Source organism: Pieris napi, chromosome 3 (assembly GCF_905475465.1).
Source record: "Pieris napi chromosome 3, ilPieNapi1.2, whole genome shotgun sequence".
NCBI classification, from domain to species: Eukaryota; Metazoa; Arthropoda; class Insecta; order Lepidoptera; family Pieridae; genus Pieris; species Pieris napi.
Genome location: NC_062236.1, coordinates 11,885,084 through 11,905,992, shown reverse-complemented (window position 1 = coordinate 11,905,992; position 20,909 = coordinate 11,885,084). Strand labels below are relative to the sequence as shown.

Sequence of the window (20,909 nt, the reverse complement as noted above, 5' to 3'; positions counted from 1 at the left end):
TATATGTTTATGTACTTATTTTTTATTATCTTTATTAAGGTTGATTTTGATTCTTGTGAACCATATGCTGTGAATAATTTGCCAATCCATCAAATAGTAGTTCCTTCGAAGTCAGTTTTGACACCAGAGGCATTTCGACCTAATCCGCATGTTGTAAGAAGTAATAAAACAAACAAAATGACGGCGACGGCCAGGAAAACCACGAATTTATACTGCCACACCCGAAAATAAGAAGTGCTAATCCGCATCAAAGATTAAGAAATGTGATTCTAAATTTAAGATACCTAACTAATTAAATTTGGTTTTACATAAGAAAAGCTATGTAATTTTTGTTCTACACTTCACTATAAGAAAAGTATTTTATTTTTGTTTAATAGAAATTAAATCTTTATTATTGTGTTTAATTTCATTGCTAATAAATTAATTTTGATTTATATGTGTCGTTTTAATCGCAAGTACGGAACTACCCCACACCGTACGAAGGTACCCCCAACACTGTACGAAGGTGCCCCGTTGATGGGGCAGATTCGTACGTTTTCCAGATTTAGTTTAAATCATAATTATGGTTGAACCATCAGATGAAATCATTTGTCATTTTTTTATATGAACCTCAGATAGTTAGACTATAAATTTAAGCTATCAGGTGATTGATTCATGGAAAAATAAAGAAATAAAAAAATAAAATGTGAAAACCGTACGAAGGGTCCCGACCTTCCCCTATATTAATCAAAAAATATTTGTTTATATACGTTAGTATTTATTTATATTAACGTTAAAGGTAAGACCGCATTAGACGGATGACGGCGGCCGCGGCGTCACAACTAGTATTTAAATTTTGTTGCTTTGAACAGACTTTGTTAAGAAGATAATTCAAATAAAAACGAAATGTCTCTGTAAACTGTTACAGATTGAAACATCTAATTCATCTAAATAAACTATGTATGAGGGCTACACTAATGTGCTAACTTCATTTAAGACAGATAGAAATATTTATAACGTATAGTGCTTTTCATGAAAGAAGTCCCGCGGTGATTTTTGGAACTAAATTTGACAGGTCGGCAATGTTGTCATTCGTCGATGTTATCAAGTTCGTTTGTTGTGGTAGATCTTTGTGAATTTTTAACTAGCTTAGTGCATTTTAAAGATTGATTACAATGCCAAAAGTTGTAAAAAGTTCGGCTCGAGAAATGATATTAAAGGTGAAAGAGTTCTGTGAAGCGGAAAATAAGAATCAAGGTGTTTTAATACCACTAAACAATGTTCGGAAGAGAGTTGCCGCCATAACAGGTACTTTTTAGAGTTGCCATTTAATAATTTTTTGCTGTATTGATGGGACTTTTATGATATAAATTCGTTTTTGCGACAAAATTGAATAAATACATAACGTGATGAAACTAGGTAACTGAAATTAAAACATATATTACATAAGCATTATAAACTTAAAGTTACTATTCTTTTTAATTGCTCATAATTTAATTGCAGGTGTGTCAGAGAAAACTATAACAAGAATTACAAACGAAGGTATAACAGCGGCGTACTTCGAAAAAAAATTGTAACCCAACAATTATGCAATAAAACTGAATAAAAAATTGTATTGCTTTTCTTTACCCTATTTTCTCATCTTTTTCCCTGTAAGTAGGTAGAACACCGCTAATTTAAGTAAATAAAAATATACTTTTTACATAACAGAAATATTGTTTCAAAGTATGCAGAAAATAATATTATTTGATAAATTACATCTGCTAAATGTAAATAAAATAGGTAATTTTTTTACTCATAAATGGCAACATTACGTCATGCGATTGCAGCGCCGCGTCTGGGGGACTTCTTTCATGAAAAGGACTATACATTTGGGCGCGGTGTTATGACAATTTTAGCTGTCAAACGTCAACCTACAGATTATGCAAAAAAAACTAGAACATTTATGTGTCTGGGTGCGTTTTTTTGTAATATAAACTGTCAAATATCACAGATTCAAAATAGATTATATGCAAATTAAGCAGTACAATATCTATGAACAAAAAAGGTGCTATTGAATTGTAATGTAAACTGAATCTCAATACAGACGTAAAAAGTCCACCGTTATCAAAACAATGGTTATAAGTGTATCGCTCCTGCTTTGTATGCTGATGACAGGAGAACAATAAACCTACGGTAGTTTTTATAGGATTAATACATCGATTTTTATCTACAATGTTAATCAAAATGCTTCTAGTCAATTTTATAGACTACAAAAACACAACAAAAACCCGTTCCACCCTACGTAAAGTGTGCTTGTTAACGTATTGATTATTTCTCAAGAAATTGAAGACTATTATGGATCGTTCCAAAAATAATATTTGTAACTAAACGGAAGCTATTTAAATATATTTTTCAAGCTTAAACTGCTTCCGTATACAACTACGTTTTCTATAGAATTATGTTTTTCTTTACCGAACTTTACCACAGTTTTATCAAATAATTCTTAAAAGGCCGGCAACGCACTTGCGAGAGTTCTGGCAATGTGGGTGTCAATACATAAACCATTTACAATAAAAAAACAATCCTAAGGGTACCTATTGTAAGACGTGAAAAGATTATTTTTAATTCCGTTAACGCGTATTTTCTTTAAGACTACTAGTACACGACTATACACGTGATTAGAAGAGCATCATTTTAGGCGGCGATTTATGGCATTTAATTAATATCTATTTGCTCCAAAATGGCCGCCGAAACATTTTATATTAAGAAAGACAAAATAAGGGAAATCTCAAACTGTATAAGTTCAGCAAAAATGCTGAATAAAAATATACCTTCGCCGGAAATCCAACCAAGTTACAGGCTACACCTTTAAGGAAACCGATTTCCAAAATGGTCACAGATATAAAATATTTTATAGTAACATTGACAAGTTAGGAGAAATGACTGTATAAGTTCAAACCAAAGCGTTTATTACATGAAAATAGCAAATACTGCTATCCATTTATATTCTCAGAAGGTAACAAGCATTGTTGTAGTGTGTATTGAATTATAATGAACATTGAGTCACAATTTACACACACAGTCTGTCACATCGTACAAATATTCCAAGTATTGACCATCCGGTATTAATCATTATAATTGATATGACGTTTTTATTACACATTAATTATTGTAAAACAATCAATATAATCACTCAGTTAAAATGTTTATGTATGTTATAGTATTATTTCAAACAATATATCTGTTATATATATATATATATAAGATTTGGGGCATGAACACTGGAATTTTATTTTACTGGGAATTTCCACCCGCTAATTTAACCACGAATCTTAGATATGAATAAAATAGAGAGAATAGAGAATATGTAATGTCATTGCTGTGTTTTATAAAAACCTACTAAATATAAATTATACATAATTCATTTAGTCTTATATAATAATTTATGTTAATTAATAATATTTTATTACATTCAAGATGTTACTTAAATTAATTATAAAACAAAAATCATTATTATTTATGAGATCCAAATCTAAAATTAATAACCGACATGACCTAATTTAAATGAATTAGACGATTAAGATAAACAATAATTGACGTTAATATTTCTATTATTTATTCATATCAAGATTTAACTAACAGACATAACGGCCTATTTAAATAGATTTAAAAGGAGTCAATTTAATAGACGATGGGATAAAACCTCCTTTAATCGCTTGTTTATTTTTTATCTGTAGCTGTCAAGGACAAGAACAGGCGGGAAACTTGTTTCATACAAACATCTAGTTAGCTTGAAATGTGACGTGCCGGTATTTTTAAAAGCTTTTTATGTTAAAGGTTTGCAGTTTTATTTTGTGATTGTTACTGTATTTTTCTGAGGTTGAACACTTTAATGAACCATTGATGGTTTAAAAATAGAGAATAATAACTTGTATCATGCTGCGTAAAGTGCACGCTAATCGTTGTTGCTTTAACCACTGTGTACATAAATGGTTTTACAAAAATACATTTATTTATTAAAGTACTTTCATTACGCGTACAATATTAAATCATTCAATATACGATATATATTTTATTAGAAAACGACTAAACTAGAAATATATGGATGTCAACCATATAAAGCCAACCATTACTATGCCACTTGCTAGAAAATATTAATTAAATAGCCACACCTTGCAAATGGAGAAATGGAAAATTTCAATTTGGAGGCACGTTTTGAGTCACATAACCAGAGGCATAAGTTTGCCCCATGCCCCTATGTCAGGTCTTCCGTCTACAATACTTTTATTGAGTAAATAATTACAATATATTAAGTAGGATCTTCAAGGTTAAAATAAAATGTATATTCTTATGTCCAGTAACAGGAAATTGACTCAGAGGTGACGACATGACAAGAAAACACACTCAAGGGAGAATATAAATGATGTTTTTGTAGGCTTTTATGATTTCAAATTATTTCTAAATATAATAACTATCGAATCGAAACAAATATAACATTATTTATTCGTTTATTATAAATGTGGAACTATTTAAGGATTTTAAGATAAGAACAAATTATTAACAAAGTTTATCCATCCGTTTTTAAATTTTTGTGGTTATTTGGACCACAAAATAAGGATAAACACATGATACAAACAAACAAATTGACGGACATACATAAACATGAGGACGATACCGGCGAAATCAAGAAGGTAAAACAATTATAATCCAAACAACAATAAAATAAAATAAAACGTAATAAACTATTTGAATCAAGAATGGCAAGAACGATAAATTTAATAATTTATAGATAACTTCGTTGTAAACTTAATGTATTATAATATATGCTTTAAACGTGGTTGTTGTCATAAAAGAGCTCAACTTACCAAATTTAAAGTAAGAATATATTGCCCTTAAAAATAAAGAGTCAGAATTGTTAACTAAAGAATCTTTTCATTGCTCTGTGTTTCCTCAAATGTATCGCGTAAGGTAAAAAGGAAAGGTGTTTTTAAGTATAGCAAATCAACTCAAAAACAACTGGATTAACATTATTGTGTTAGGTGGCTGTTTTTATTCCCAAAATAAAAATGCGAAACCAGGCACTTGCTGGTTGTATGTATTAAATAGATATTGTTAAATTTAGCATAAGTAAGAAATTTGTTTAGGTACATATACTTACTTAAACCTTGTAATCGACCTCAAATTATCTAACCTTGGAGATGTACAAATTATATCTTATCATGAAGCGTAGTTCCTTACTGGTAGCGTTGTGTAATTAAAAAAAACAAATTTGGATGTTTAAATTAAATAATGCAAATTTTATTTGTTTCTTTGTAACCTTTGATTAGGAGCGCAGTAGCGTGTTTTTTTTTATAGAACAGGGGGCAAATGGGCAGGAGGCTCATCTGATGGAAAGTGATACCGCCGCCCATGGACACTCTCAATGCCAGAGGGCTCGCGAGTGCGTTACCGGCCTATTAAGAACTGGTATGCTCTTTTCTTGAAGGACCCTAAGTCGAATTGGTTCGGAAATACGTCAGTGGGCAGCCGGTTCCATAAAGTAAGTTTCCAAAATAAAAAAGAAAATATGACTTCTTTGGTCAAAAACATCCACATACTAAATTTAGTACGGCGTGAGACGCCAATCCCACCAGACCTAGTGTAAATAAATAAAGTTCCTTTTCAGGAAAGAGGAGTTGACTTTGCTAAGCTTCTCGGCAACAGATCTGCGTGGCTATTAAGGGTCCTATGTAAATGAAAAAATACATAGTAGATAAATGACTTGCAATTATTTATTAATATAATAGCTACTTAATACATCGAAAGCTTAGTAAAATTTTCATTATCAGCATACTGGCGAGTTTGTTATAGATAAAAAAGAGCTAAATTAACTAAATCGTTCCTAAACGAGTTGCATCTAAAATTGAATATCGTCTATACGAAAGACATCAACGGCACTGCGGCACGTCATAAGGAATCAACGAAAAATTAAATTTTGGACCTTGCTACTTGGTAATAATGGTCAAAATTCACTTCATCGGATTTTATTTGAAAAATCAATAGATCGTGAACAAACAGTTGAATGTCAAACAATAATAGCAAATAGATTCAAAATGAATGTTTTATAGAACTTCAAATGAGAGGACTTTTTCTTGTTCTCGGACCTCAAGAGAATGCTCGCTGGACAGAAATTTTCCGCTGATGAAGGGGTAATCGCCGAACTGAAGCCTATTATGAAGCTAAAGACAAATCGTATAAGAAAAATGGTATCGAAAAATTGTATGATGGCTATAATCGTTGTATCGCTAATAAAATCAAATTCAATGAAAAGTTTGTTTCAATGTTAACTTACATTTCAGCCCACTGTTATAAGGGCAATATATATATTTAGACGACTCATTGGTCTAGTGGTTAGTATCCCTGACCGCGAATCCATGGGTCCCGGGTTCGATCGCCGCCTGAGACGAACATCGATGTGATGAGCATTTGGTGTTGTGCTTAGGTCTTGGGTGTTTAAATATGTATTTATATGTCTATCTATCTATAATATGTATGTATATCCGTTGCGTAGTACCCATAACACAAGCTTCACCAGCTTAGCATGGGACTAGGTCAATTGGTGTGAATTGTCTTAAAAAAAAATTAAATCGATTCCTTTCAATATAATCATACAAGAATATATATTAGGAAGAAAATAACCAGAAATAATTTTCAAGGAACATACCACAGGCACAGTGCGTGTAATACAGCTCCTGAATTTGTCAGGCAACAATCTATTGGTCATGACCCCCTATAAAGAATATACAGGATGTTTCACCTAAGAAAGACACGTGAAATTGTCACAAAGACTTTAAAACTATGGCCTTTAAATCACCCACACCCACCTGCGGGCGTGACCTTATTACCTCATCATTACGTAACATTGACGATTAGGTGTTCATGTTTCGTTCGCGTTTCATAGATCCAGTAATTCAATTATAGTAGAAATACAATAGTTTTTTCAATAAATATTTGAATTTGTATAACGATTTCTCTTTCTCCACAGCATGTATTGATACATTATTTTTCATATTTATCCTATTATACGCGTAATACAATGTTGATATGGCCTGGCCGGGCAAAGTAAACATGGCGAGTTATAAGCGGTAATTGAGTTAGCACTTTGCCGTAACCTGTTTCATACTTTTTACGATAATTTTAAAGTTGCTTCGTTATACTTGTGTGAAGAAAATGGTTTTGTTCAAATGAAGTGATAGATATATAAACGCTACCCAAAAATGAATAATTAATTACATATATTGACGTCACATTAACTACTTTGAATAGTAAGTTCATACAGTATGAATTTGATAAACCAGCGAAGTATTCACGGGGTATATGTGTAGCTTACAGCTTGTATTTAGTGTTTTTACACTCTAAGTACACATACAATGAAATAAAATAATAAATAAAAATGTGTTTAATCATTTGACAACAATTTATTATAAGGTGTAAAATTTGGGAACCCTTCCCAGTTCTTCCACAATAAACTTAATAGTAAACTCCAGAAAAAATGTTATTTTAAAATTATTTTATGTTTTTTTAAATGTTTTTAACACGCCTGAGTGCACGAGTGAGTGTACCCAACATATAAGGTAAATGAACATTAAAAGATTTCATTGAAGTTATTTTTCTCAATAGTCCCGACATTTAGTTTTATAGGATAAATAAAACGTAAGCTTGTAGTAAGTCGTAAAACCACAAGAAATATTATATTTAAATTAGTTTCAATAAATTCACGTGAATCTCACGTCATATACTTAAAATATACACAGAAAAGTAAATATAAAGATAATACAATGCGTGTTAGTTATGCGTTATGTTTTTGAAACAGGAAGAATTTTAAAGAAACTTTATGTCCTTATTTACGCTATGGAAAGTACCAGTTACTAGCTCATACAGATTTTACCATAAAATTATCGTGAGCAATATTATAAGCACCTTACTTCATATGAAATTATATATTTTGAAAGCAAATTTAATGCAGTGCGCTGTGCAGTAATTTGACAGGTAATTGGGAGTTAAAAGTCTCTTGTAACGCGATGACGTCTCGAATGTTCTTAAATTGCTATCATTAACCACCCAAGAAGACGGACAAATAATATTTTGTGTTGAGTGGTGTGTAGATTTGTACTGTCTTGAAAATATAATGACATATTATTGAAATGAGTACAACAGAAACCTGCTCTTCTGAATTGAACAAATGTATATTATTAGCTATATCCATTTGGAGATTCGTTAATATAAATGAACTAGAAAGTCTAAGTCAGTAATAAAAACCAATATTCAACTCTTACATAAACTGTCGTTTACATGCAATTTTATGCACAGGCAACAAAATAAATCGCTTCTGCATAGCACGTTTAAAAAATGATTATAGTCTATATTCACCATGGATATTTACAAAGAAAAATTCCGTACTAAGAATAGAGTGAAAAAAGATAACAGATTAAAAATATCCAAGGCGCGCAATAAATCGGTGGGCATAGACAAGCAACATCGCTCTGTATTATCTCTGCTCTACATTATTTGTATGGTTTATAAAACTATATAACCACCCTTACTTACAATTAAATAAGGTTGTTTTTCGTTTAAGAGTTGAGGGTCCAGAAGTTTTATAATTTTATTGGTTCAAATATGCTTCGCGTGAATTATTATCATGTTTTAATTGATAAACGTAGGTGTTAAATTTAACAGAGATAATCGATACAACAATATAAATTATTGAGTAATGTTATAAGGGCTTAGTATATCGAGATAACGTCTATTTCAGAGAGTATAGTTTTAATAACATATGGGATGACTATCAGAAATGGATGGGCTTTCATTATCTTAATTTAAAATCTTATTATATTAACCGACTAAGCAGCTTAGTGTTTTTCGCTTTCATTTAATTAAAAGAATATAGATTAAAATTGTGTGATTACCATTCAGTATACCAACTCGATTATATTCTTCAAAATAATGGCAACTTTATTTCCTTTGAATTAGAATATGAATCTTTCTTCTTCTTAGATTGACATAACCGCGAAAGAAACACCTTATACTTCTAATACTTTGTTAATAAGTAAGTTTCTACTTTTCGTGATTTCAAAATGTGAAAAATTTGATCTTACCTTATAAATTCATGTTACGTCGCCCTAAAGGCAGCATCAAAATCTGTAAATTGAGAAGAACCTTTTAAATTTCTGATTATTTTAACTGTATGAAATCAATATTATATTGTTTTCTCTTCTAATCTAATCTAATCTTTGCTAATCTGGATTTTTTAATATTATTGCGAATCCTAATGTTCTGCTGAATATTACATACATATAATAATATTTTACCTTACAAAAACTTTACTAAGAAATTAACTCATTCGGCAAAAATTTCGATCGCGTGGTTCGGCCAGACCCTTTCGCGAATTTCAAGGTCCAACCAATGTGACTCCAACGACATTTGGCAATTTCTATATCAAAGGATTTTGCACCTTATTCACGGCTATCAAGGTATGTTTTAAAAGAGAATAGTTTTGGAAGTTCTTTTTTTATTGCTATTTATGGATGCTGATATCGATTTTTAATTCACAACACGGTCATGCGGCCAGTTCGGGTACATTGTTTATTTGTAAATATTAAACTAACACACACCGAAGGGACTACACATTTTTTAAATACGGGTTGTATAAACATTATATTTAGTATGTAGTGATATTAGTTTTTACAGTACAAAAATATTGCTTATGATCTAATTTTTTCCCACAGCAAAAACTGGGATGTTGATTTAAATATAAATACATAAAAAATCATCATCAACATCGGACAGATACGAATTTTAATAAACAATCAACACTATCTACCTTAATTTTGAACAAAAACAAGTTTTTCTAAACAGATTGTCCGAAACAATATCGACTTTCAAGTTCATTCTGAGCAATTTTTCCACAACTGAGCGTTTTTCAAGGCACATTTTGCCGCGCACCACCACTATATTAAACCAACTTCCCACTGCCGAACCAACTCGACTTATTTATTTATAAAATCACTCCTGCCCTAACAGGCGACCCTAAATTGACAACAGGGGGCCTACCATGAACTTTCTTAAAACAATCCAGTTGAGATGCAGTTGAGTTTAGGTACCTAAAGTCAATCGCATTTTTTCGTACCATGACCGCCTATAAGCTGAAACGCATTTGCATCGCAAGACCGAATGAAAGAACGATAATTTTGTTTGTGGTTTCTATGTAAGTTTAGAAATTTAACTGTCAAACTTACTTCGACAGAGGTTTCTATAAAAATAAATAAAATATAAAATTATTTTAAATATTTCATCAATTACAATAAGCTATTATGTCTTCATATATATATTTATTTAATATAAAACTATTCTTTTGATATATTTTAAATGTAAAGTTTTCTGGTTCTGTGCAGTTGACACTTATTATTTTTAAACGTTTCCTTCAAATTTTGATAGGAGCTTTCAATATATTTGGTGTTTACAAAATTTCGGTTTCATAAAATATATAGTTTTACAAATTGTTTAACTTATAAAATAATATGATGGGGTAAGTATTGTTTAAAAATTGGTTTATTAAAAATAAATATCTATATTGAAGTGAATTCCTGATATTAAACTCTTTGCATAAGATATTACAATCAACCTATTACTCGAAAATCATATAATAATGATAAAAATTGATTTCTTAAAATTGTACAAATTCAGTTTATACGTTAACTAATTCATATAATATAAATAATTATATTTTCTTTACAGCTTAAACCTGACAAACTCGCTGAATTGAGAGAATGAAATATATAAATGAATATATGTTTATATCCAATTGAACATTGCCTGATTCAAGACAAGACAAGACATCTTTTTCTATCTTGATGGAGTCATCCTAACTAAATAAATACTGTTATTACAATACTTTCAAATGGCTTATTATTTACACATTATAAATTTGAGAAACACCTCTGTTTTTTTAAAGAAAAAGCAGAGGAGAATATTACAATTCATGAACATAATGAGGAAAAATTTAATTATAATAAATATCTACTAGTGATATGGCATTATTATTTATTGTAAATATGATATATTGGGGAATTATGTTTTTGTTAGACATGCCTAAATAATTAATTCAATATTATTGAACCATGTGCAATTATTTGTAGGTACACTGAAATCTTCAAATGAGTCAAAGTAGTTAATCTATAATAAATTATAAACTCAATATCTACGAAGTCGGTAGAAGGGCATTGCCGTCTTGTTTCTCATCTCCGTCGATATTTTAATAATTTATTTATTATCACACTCTCTAAACTCAAAATACCCCAAAATATAAAATTATATTTTTTTACATATATTAGCCATAGTAGATAAATCTTATTATTTTAACTTTATTAACAAGTTTTAATAAAAATATTGAATTTTATAGGTTCTAAACTATTATTTGGACATTTCGATACAAAAAAGTTGAACAAAAAGTAACTTTTTTAGAATCGCTTATTCTGTCATAGTTGGAAGGCGCAACTGTCAAATTTCGGTTCAGCCGAGCGGTCATGGTACGGATTTTCATACAAATTGAACGAACGAAATCTGATAATCGCTAAGGTCACGTGGGAACATAAACTGTCTCGTTTTTTCGATGTCATGGTACGAATTAGCGATGCAACTCAGTTGTAGGTTGTCAATAGGCTCGCAATAAGAGCTCATGGTAGGCCCCCAGTGCACAATAAGTGAATAAGATTTAGACGAAACAAAAAAAAACATAAAAGAAATTAAGTAGGAAAATCAATATAACATAATAAAAATGACACAACACAAGAAATGACTATAGGCTAGTGCTTTGTTAGTACAAATAATAGAACTTTTGACAGTTCACTCAACGGACAATGAAAAAAGTCCGTTAACCTATGTAATTCGTAAACTAGATTAATACACCGAATCCTAAGTGCCCTTTTCAGAAGGTTAGTCCTAGCTGTAGGTACATGATGTAACGGCAGACGATGTCGCTTTCTAACGTACCCATCAGGTACATTGAAGGTAAGGTACTGTTAAATTACTGTCCTTCCCATGTAACAATTTTATGAAGTACATCAAGTCACCTGCACGTTATCCCCTAGTCTATAAAAAAGGGATTTCGTGAAATAGTTATTCGATCGACGTCGCACGCAACACAGATAATCAATAGTGAATCGACTAGACTAACACGAAATAATATTGGAAATATGAAATGTTGATAATATGACCATAACAATGGTTATGGCGCCATTAAATATTAGTCACAGACCGCAGCGTGGGCGAAGTTCAAGGAACGCGGAAATATTATTTCTATGAGCGACGTCAATCACAATTATATATCTTTACATATGTCAAACCCCAAGCTCTTAGGCCTATTTAATTTATTGGGTTCGTTATTTAACCTTATGAAAATATATAAATAAATATTGTTCCGCAAATATTTTAGTCACTACTGCTAAGTTAAGTCTCCTTACAAGGTAAGACACATTGTGTCACTATATCTTAATAACTAAATAAAATACAAAGACTTTTATTTCTTACAAAATCAAAGTAATCTTAATCTATATATATATAAAAATGAAACCTGTTTTCCGTTGTCACGACATAACATGAAAACGGCTCGACCGATTTGTCTGATTCTTTTTTTATAATATTCCTTGAAGTACGAGGATGGTTCTTACGGAGAGAAAAATTAAAAAAAATTGAGTGAAAAAGTCTAAAAACATCACTTTTCTATATTCCCATACAAAATATTCGTAATAATATTTAAAGGCAATTTGAACTTTAATACCATATCATAAAGTTCAAGTGTTAGTGGAGGGGTTCCAGGAAGGTAAATGTTTATTTTTTGACATATTGTATTTGTTGAATTATTATCAACTTTCTTTTTTTTATCTTACTAGCTAGACCTGTGTCCCGAATAGCAGAATAAGTATTAAACAAAATAAAGAATCGACTGTTAGGCGGTACGATGTTCGCCAGGCCAGCTAGTCCTATTATAATTTTTAAAAGAAAATAGATAACACTAATTTTTATTTATACTAAATAATATCTATACTAATGAGTTTGCAAGAACCCTTCCGCAGGTCAAGACCTCCTCGGAGGATCTCCAGCAGGCTGCAACCAGCTTGAGCCGGCCGTAATGCCAGCAGTAGTAATGCTTCTTATCTTTGTGCGTCCTATTTTTTTTAATAATGAGCATGTTCCGTTCTTGACAAGTTCTGATATTAAGATATATATGTTAGACATGGCATATATTGCTTTTAAAAAAATCCTTTAGTGTGTCTTATTGATTATTAATTATATCTTAATACATCTGTCTCGCTTCAACACAAATCATCTTTCGCCTAAGAACAACTTCGTTCCTTATAAAACTGGCAAGGTTATATATCTTTGGTGACATATTGTGGTCACCCAGATCTCCCGACCTAATACCCAACTGAATTTTTATGGGGTTATGTCAAAGCAAGAGATTATGATACCCCTCTTACCAATTTTGAGCAATTGAAAGCTAGAATAACGAGAGAAGTGAGAGCCATGTTAGTTGACGTCCTTCGGTATGTCTATGAAGATTGCATTTACCGTGATGGAAGACATCTTGACGGTATAATATAATACATAAAATCTGCACTAAAACATTGTAATTTGCTGCAATTAAAATATTACCAATACAATTCGTTTTTTTTAAACATATTTAATGTTTAAAATCGGCGCTCAGACACCCTTTGTTAAAAGCTCTAATTAGAAACTATTATTATAATATGATACGACTAATATAATGTTCATCTTTTGTAGAATAAACAAGTCAAATTCAAAATCAAAAATCATTTATTCATATAGGTAACACAATGTATACACTAATGTACCTACGTCAAAAAAGAAATATATATTAAATACTTCTACTTTTACATTTACTGCCAGTTCTCAAATCAAGTGCGTAGAACGGAAGAGAAGAACTGGCAAAAAACAAACTATACATATGTCATATCTATTTATTTTCTTCGTGGTTCCTAATAATATCGCAATCTCCATATATTTCGTTAATAATGTATCGTTAATACACCGTACTAAAAGCTTTCTGTACAGAAATGTAGGAGGTCGTATCGCAAAGTGTAAAAGTCATATAACTGTAAGATCACGACAACGGAACGGTATGCCACGAACGTGCTCGAATTACCCGCTTAAGTACCACACTCGTACAATGTTCGCTATGCTTATCTTTAGGTTTAGTCGATTCAACGAGAAGGAAATGATTCTAAGGAAATATATTGGTTTATACTAAATACGGAGCAGGAAGCCCTCCTAGACATGACCCCTCACGGGGCTTGGATAGTGTCTTTATGTCACATTTTAATTGACATTGATACCTGAGCTTTTGTTTGTGACGTAAAAACGAACCAAGTACTCTAAAGTTAGACTTTTGTATACTTTTGATAACAATTTGAACTTGACTCGAAAATAAATTACACACTAAATCATGTGTCCCTTTTCATCGCAGCGTAAACACAATTTGACAGAAAGAGCCGAAAGAGTACTTTAGTTAATAGTTATGAATGATTATATTTTTTTACATAACCATATAAAATTAATAAATCAGTGGCGCTACAATTTTTTTAGTTCTGGGTCTTAGTTTTCTGTATCAGTTTCATCATCATTTGTCAATTTAATAGGGAAATAGGTGATGAGCCTCCTGTGCCTGACACACGCCGTCGAATTTTGGTCTAAGGCAAGCCGGTTTCCTCACGATGATTTCCTTCACCCAGCGAATGTTAAATGCGCACATACAAAGAAAGTCCATTGGTGCACAACCCGGGATCAAACCTACTACCTCAAGGATGACAGTCGATAGCTGAAGCCACTAGGCCAACACTGCTCTCTTTAAATGCTTTTATAATTTTTTTGTTTTCCTTTCTGACACTGGGAGTGGTTTAAAATTTTATGATTATGTAGTATATTATTTAGTTCCTAATAATATTTTATCAACGTAAAAAACATTTAATATACTGACAAGCTGACCCTTTAATTATCAAAATTCAGTTTAAATACAATTTAAAATTGTTTTCCTTAAGCGTTTCATTTAGTATCAATAAATTTCGCTCTATGAAAACTAAGTGTGAACTTGAATGGCAATTTTAGTTGTTATACTTGTTTGAACTCGTTCAGTAGAAGGTCCGAATGCGATATTATCTAATCTAGTCTACAGCAAAACGGGTTCGACCTGAAACCCTTCCGGGAACGCTAAATGCACATATTGCCTTATTCAGATGAGCGTGAAGATTAACTTCTAAGAATCGGCAAAAATATACTTAAGTTAAACCAGACTAGTTTCGTTCTCCAGAATAATAGTTCAAGTTATTTAAAAAAAAAAATCAGTGGCGCTACAACCTCCTTAGGTCTTGGCCTCAGATTTCTAAATCTGTTTCATGATCATTTTTAAATCTAATAGGCAATTAGGTGATCAGGCTCCAGTGCCTGACACACGCCGACTTTTTGGCTCTAAGACATGTCGGTTTCCTCACGATGTTTTCCTTCACCGTTCGAGCAAATGTTAAATGCGCACATAGAAAGAAAGACCATTGGTGCACAGCCGGGGATCTAACCTACGACCTCAGGTATGAGAGTCGCACGTTGAAGACACTAGGCCAACACTGCTCACTTCAAGTTACTTTTACTGCATATAAAAACCAGCTAATACAACACGTCAATGCCATATCACGCGTCGAAACTCGGAACAGACTTCACGCGAATTACAACACTTTTTTTTCTCAGAACTGGATAGACGTTTGGCCACAAATCAAGGTGGCCTATGGACACGCATGTCCAGGAGACGCCTGTTTAACCGCCGGTAACAATGGACCCATATTACACTGTCTAGGGAAGATGGAAGGGCAAGGAGTTCCACTCTTTTGCTGTTTTTGGGAGGATCACTCGGGGATGTTAACAACGACCTCTTCGTTGTTGTAAAGGGGGATATCGAGGCAATAATTGATGGAATTGTATAGTTAATAGTGTGTATTATACTATGCAGATGATCATATAGAAATCCGGTATATGTATCCAAAAAATAAACTCAAAATTACGCTCGCGTGGCTCACATAACACAAACTACCGCCCAAATAAGTTTAGGTATAGTAAAAGTTCTCGATGCGCGCAGCTACCAGCAGAGACTTCTTTGACTGTTTTACTGAATTACTTGTAAGTAATTACGTCTTACCAGTGTAACGTGTTTTCAGCAATGCGTCAGTTTTATCAGTGTGTATACAGATTATATCTATAGCAACCTATCTATAATATTTACTTTATGTATTGCGACCTCTTGCGCACCCAACCCTTACGAATAGGAACTTGATTATTCGATATTATATCGATACCTGAATCGAATGAACATATCATTTTTCCTGAGATATTTGCAATGAAAGCTGTACGCAGTGATGTGAAAATATGTTGAGACATCGTAACGGAACAATAATTATTCACATGAAGAAAAAACTCTTTTCCACAAGTCGTATAACTAGTTTATAATACTTTTATATAGAAATTATCTTACACAAAACATACAGATAGCAGATGAAGAACTTTAAATTCGGATAAAGTGGGCATTAGTCTATAGAATCTTTAATATCTTAATATATTCTTTCAACGAAATTTGTTGTCCAACTCTTAGTGGGTCTTCCAATATCGCGATTTAGTATAACTTCCGTATGTCCAAAACGTATTGGATTTGGTATAAGCGGATACTTAGTTGTTAGTCGCGAAGTTGAATCTAATCCTACATCTTATGGAGTAATAACTTATCTACTGAATTCCCACGAGAATGTAAGTGCGTGCTCCTATTTCACCATGCCTCCTGCTGATAGAGGACAAATCTTTGTTTTTAATTTATTTTATTATTATTTATTACTTAGATGTCATGTGGAACATGGTGTAATGGTTGCAGCTCCTTACAAACGTTGTGTAAAACAAAAAACTTGGCGATTAAAAAGAGTGGCGGAGAGTTTTTCTTTTGCCAGTTCTTCTTTTGCGTTCTACACCCTTGATTTGAAAACTGGCAGTAAATGTAAAATTAGAAGCATTTGTTGACGTTCATTAGTGTACATTGTGTTACCTATATGAATAAATGATTGTTAACTTTGAAATAACCTGACTTTAGACACTGAGGAGAATTTTATAATTTAACAATTCAAAGTGTTAAAAATTCCTTTTCATGTGTATTATCTTTAATTATTACATACTTATAGAGTATAACTAAGGTATACTGTATGTAATTTCTATTAATTTAGCAATATTACAAATAAATATTATATTAATAAAATATAAATGAAAATATAGATTTTCCTCAGATTTGTAAAAGTTGAGTGCAGTGATGTAAAAAAGAGTAACAATGCAATGTAGAAAGTTGAATTTTAATATCTATTGTTGATTTTATGTCATGGGAGTGTTTTCATAATAATTTAATATTACGACTTCACTTTCTTTTAAAGATAAGGGTATTAATTATCACTATAAGTGATACAATCATCTATGTAAACGGAACTTTAGACAAACGAAAATAAAGACAATTATGAATGCGAGATTTGTTTCCCACGCCTTTGGTTAATGTTAAAATGATATTTAGAACCAAACTTTTTATAATAATAAGTTAAAAATAGATTTGTTAGCAAAAACGTCTTCATTGGATTACTATCTTTCTTAATTTCAAGCCTCTCGTGATGGCGATCACTCGAAAAAGATTGAGACAATGTAATACAAGTTTCACTTTTAAAATTGTATTTGGCGTGTTTTGAAATTTCCCCTAAAAAACCCCAAATATTATTTCCCCCTATTCTGGCCCTAACTCGATTGAAACCCCCCTTAAAAACTCCAAATATTATTTCCCCCTATTCTGCCCCTAACTCGGTTGAAAATAAAGTAAGTCCTAAATCTAGGGGGAAATCTCTGATGTGTTGCCACTGGCTGCAAGTGTTTGCCAAAACATTTTATCATTAAAATCTCGATTTAAGACTATACAACGTTGACAGACTTATCGTGAACAGAAACGACAATATACATCGGCGTGTATCACGCATTGCATGTCGCTAGCAAATTAATGCAGTTGGCACTTGCCAAGTAACAATATTTATCATTTTTCTATTGTCTTTGTAACAACACTGTTATGACGTCTACAATATTTATAGAATAATAAAGCTGAATAATAGAATTATATATGGAAACCAGCTGACCCGACAAACTTTGTTTTGCCATGTATAATATTTCTAAGAAACATTGTTTAAGGGTTAATCGTAGAAGGGTGAAAGTTAGGGGTTGTATGTATTTTTGTATGATGTATCATAATAAACAATAAAAAATATCTAAAACAAAAAAAAATTGGGGTGGACACCCCTAATCACTTAGGGGTTTGAAAGATAGATAGTAGCCGATTCTAAGACTTACTGAATATGCATAAAAAAAATTCATAAGAATCGGTTCAGCCGTTTCGGAAGAGTATGGGAACGAACATTGTGACACGAGAATTTTATATATATACTAGCTGCCCCCGCGAACTTCGTTTCTCGTTAATGTGATTTTACTTAGCCTACCTTTTTAGTACCTACCAACGGATACTGTTCGATTTTGCGGAATGAAAACATTTAGGTTTTTCTGTGATTTTTCTCTAATAAACCTCAGAGTTCAAGTTATAAGTTCTTAACTAACAAATAAAAGTATAGGTTGATCGTAGAGGGTAGATGAAAATTAAGGGTTGTAGGTATGTATTTTTGTATGCTGTATCATAAATAAATAAAAACATTTTTTTGTCTAAAACATTAAAAAAAAATTTAGGGGTGGACTACCCCTAACATTTAGGGGGATGAAAAATAGATGTTGGCCGATTTTCATAGATACCGGTTAAGCACAAAAAATTTCATCAAAATCGGTCAAGCCGTTTCGGAGGAGTATGGGAACGAACATTGTGACACGAGAATTTTATATATATAGAGATAAACCTTAATAATAGAATTTTATATGGAAATTAAAAATGATTTAACTTGACTTAGGACACACGTTTCATTGATATATTTCCTTAACGCGAATGGTTTCTTCAGGGTGACAAATACCGTCGATATTTAAGTAAAAATATGTATAATAATTTAGTATAAATTCCGCCGTAGAAAACTCCACTCTTACTTAGTGAACACTATCTTAATATCATCCAAAGCAATTAGGAAAGTCAAATCATATTACTAAAGGATTTCCTTACGATGTTGTTATAAAAATATCTGACCTCAGATATTAATTGTGAAATGGCAACTCCATAAAAACAAAACTCGCTATATTGTCTCGAATCCGGCAAAGTCGCAAATCAACCTTCCATTTTCGGTCCAACTATAACAAAAACTTGTTTTCAACATTATCTGAATTCTGAATATATTATATTGAGTTTTATAACGTTTTTGCTTTTTTAAAAGCTGGTTTTGGTTTTGCAGTCTTACACAAAATATGTGTAAGAAATTACCTTGTTAGTTCTTGTTTAACAAATGTTTAAGGAATATCGAGAACAATATTAGTTCCTGTGACTTCTACGAATCGATAGATACTTCGGAGTACAAGAAAATATGTTATCTATACCAATAGGAACCGGATGACTGGCTAAGAAGGTAAAATGGCGCGTTTCGCTCAGTGATGCCAACTTGGGGGTTCTCCCCCCAAATTATGGGGTAATCAAGATGTCTTGGGGTGTTAAGTAGGAGGTACATTTATCTATGAGGTACACAAAAACATTTCTTAAAAAATGCACGATTCTATACAATCTATATTAAGCCCACAAATAACCCAACAAACAAACTAAACCAAATATAGAAACCAAACGAGGCAATGACTGAAATATCAAAAGATCCAAGATCGAGATTTTATATTACTTGAATGTACTTTTAATGTATATTTGAAATTACCACAAAAAGTTTAGGGGTTCTAAATCCATAATTAAAGGTATTTGAAGGTTCTAGGGGGAACATTCTGTAGGAGTTGGCATCACTGATTTCGATTGTCATTTGTCACCAAAGACATCTCTATTCTCTATACTCTAGTCCATTTACAGATACGATGTCCATGTTGGCGGTTGATTACAGCCAAATCAAACGCGTCATCGTCTTTCGTCATCATACATTCTTGTCTTTCTCAACCAAAAGTACAGATATCTTTTCTCAAGATCTGGATTTCAATTGACAGAATACGACACTTTAAATAATGTATGTCGAAACAAATATTTGTATGTTGTCTAAAACGAGTACACGAAGAGGCCATTCAGTAATTTGCATAAAGTTACTACTTACATAATGCGTGGGCAATGGCAGGCGACATAAATTAGTCGATGAAGCGTCGATTTATTATATGACTCTGTATATAAAATGTCCTCCTCATATTAAAAATGAATAAATCACCTTTAAAAGAATGAAACTGAAGCCAACCTGAACGGATAATTGCTTTGCGAGGAATTAATGCACGTATAATGTATATATTACAAAGTCAATCAATTTATGGACCTAACAATTGTTTAAAGCTAGCAAAATAAGTGTTTACACTTGGAAGTAAATATATAAATTTCAATTCTATCATAAATAATATATTAACATATTTTTATCGTATATAGTAACGTAAGAAGGGTTGCCTGGAAGAAATCGCTTATTAGCGATAAGGCCGCCCGGTGCCTAATAACTTATCTAACCTTCTTACTTTTGTTTTTTTAAATGTATAATTATGTGTATTATGGCAATGAAGTATAAATAAATAACTAAGAAAATTAAAAAAGCTTACTTTTTAAATTTACTCGCAATATCTTCTAACTTAAACCTATAAAAACAGAACCTGCAGGCGAGTACGGTATGAACATGTAAATCGGTGTCAGGGTCACACTGCACTGATTGACAGCTCCTGTTACATAACGCTTATGA

The 20,909-nt window shown here is 31.9% G+C and overlaps 1 protein-coding gene and 1 long non-coding RNA gene across 5 annotated transcripts in view; one reads left to right on the top strand and one right to left on the bottom strand.

Moving 5' to 3' along the window:
- The window catches only part of LOC125063268, an 80,581-nt gene that overhangs the window by 33,490 nt on the left and 26,182 nt on the right, over window positions 1–20,909 (bottom strand). For 3 of the 4 annotated variants that reach the window (XM_047669627.1, XM_047669630.1, XM_047669629.1), the window contains exon 2: window positions 9,096–9,138. The exons of the other annotated variant lie outside the window; for it this stretch is intronic. The gene's annotated coding sequence lies outside the window, so the exon portion shown is untranslated. The remainder of the gene's footprint in view (window positions 1–9,095; window positions 9,139–20,909) is intronic. 4 annotated transcript variants of the gene reach the window in all.
- Window positions 10,468–11,026, top strand: LOC125063272. Its single transcript, XR_007119489.1, has 2 exons — window positions 10,468–10,525; window positions 10,735–11,026. It is a non-coding gene; the product is annotated as an uncharacterized LOC125063272 (long non-coding RNA).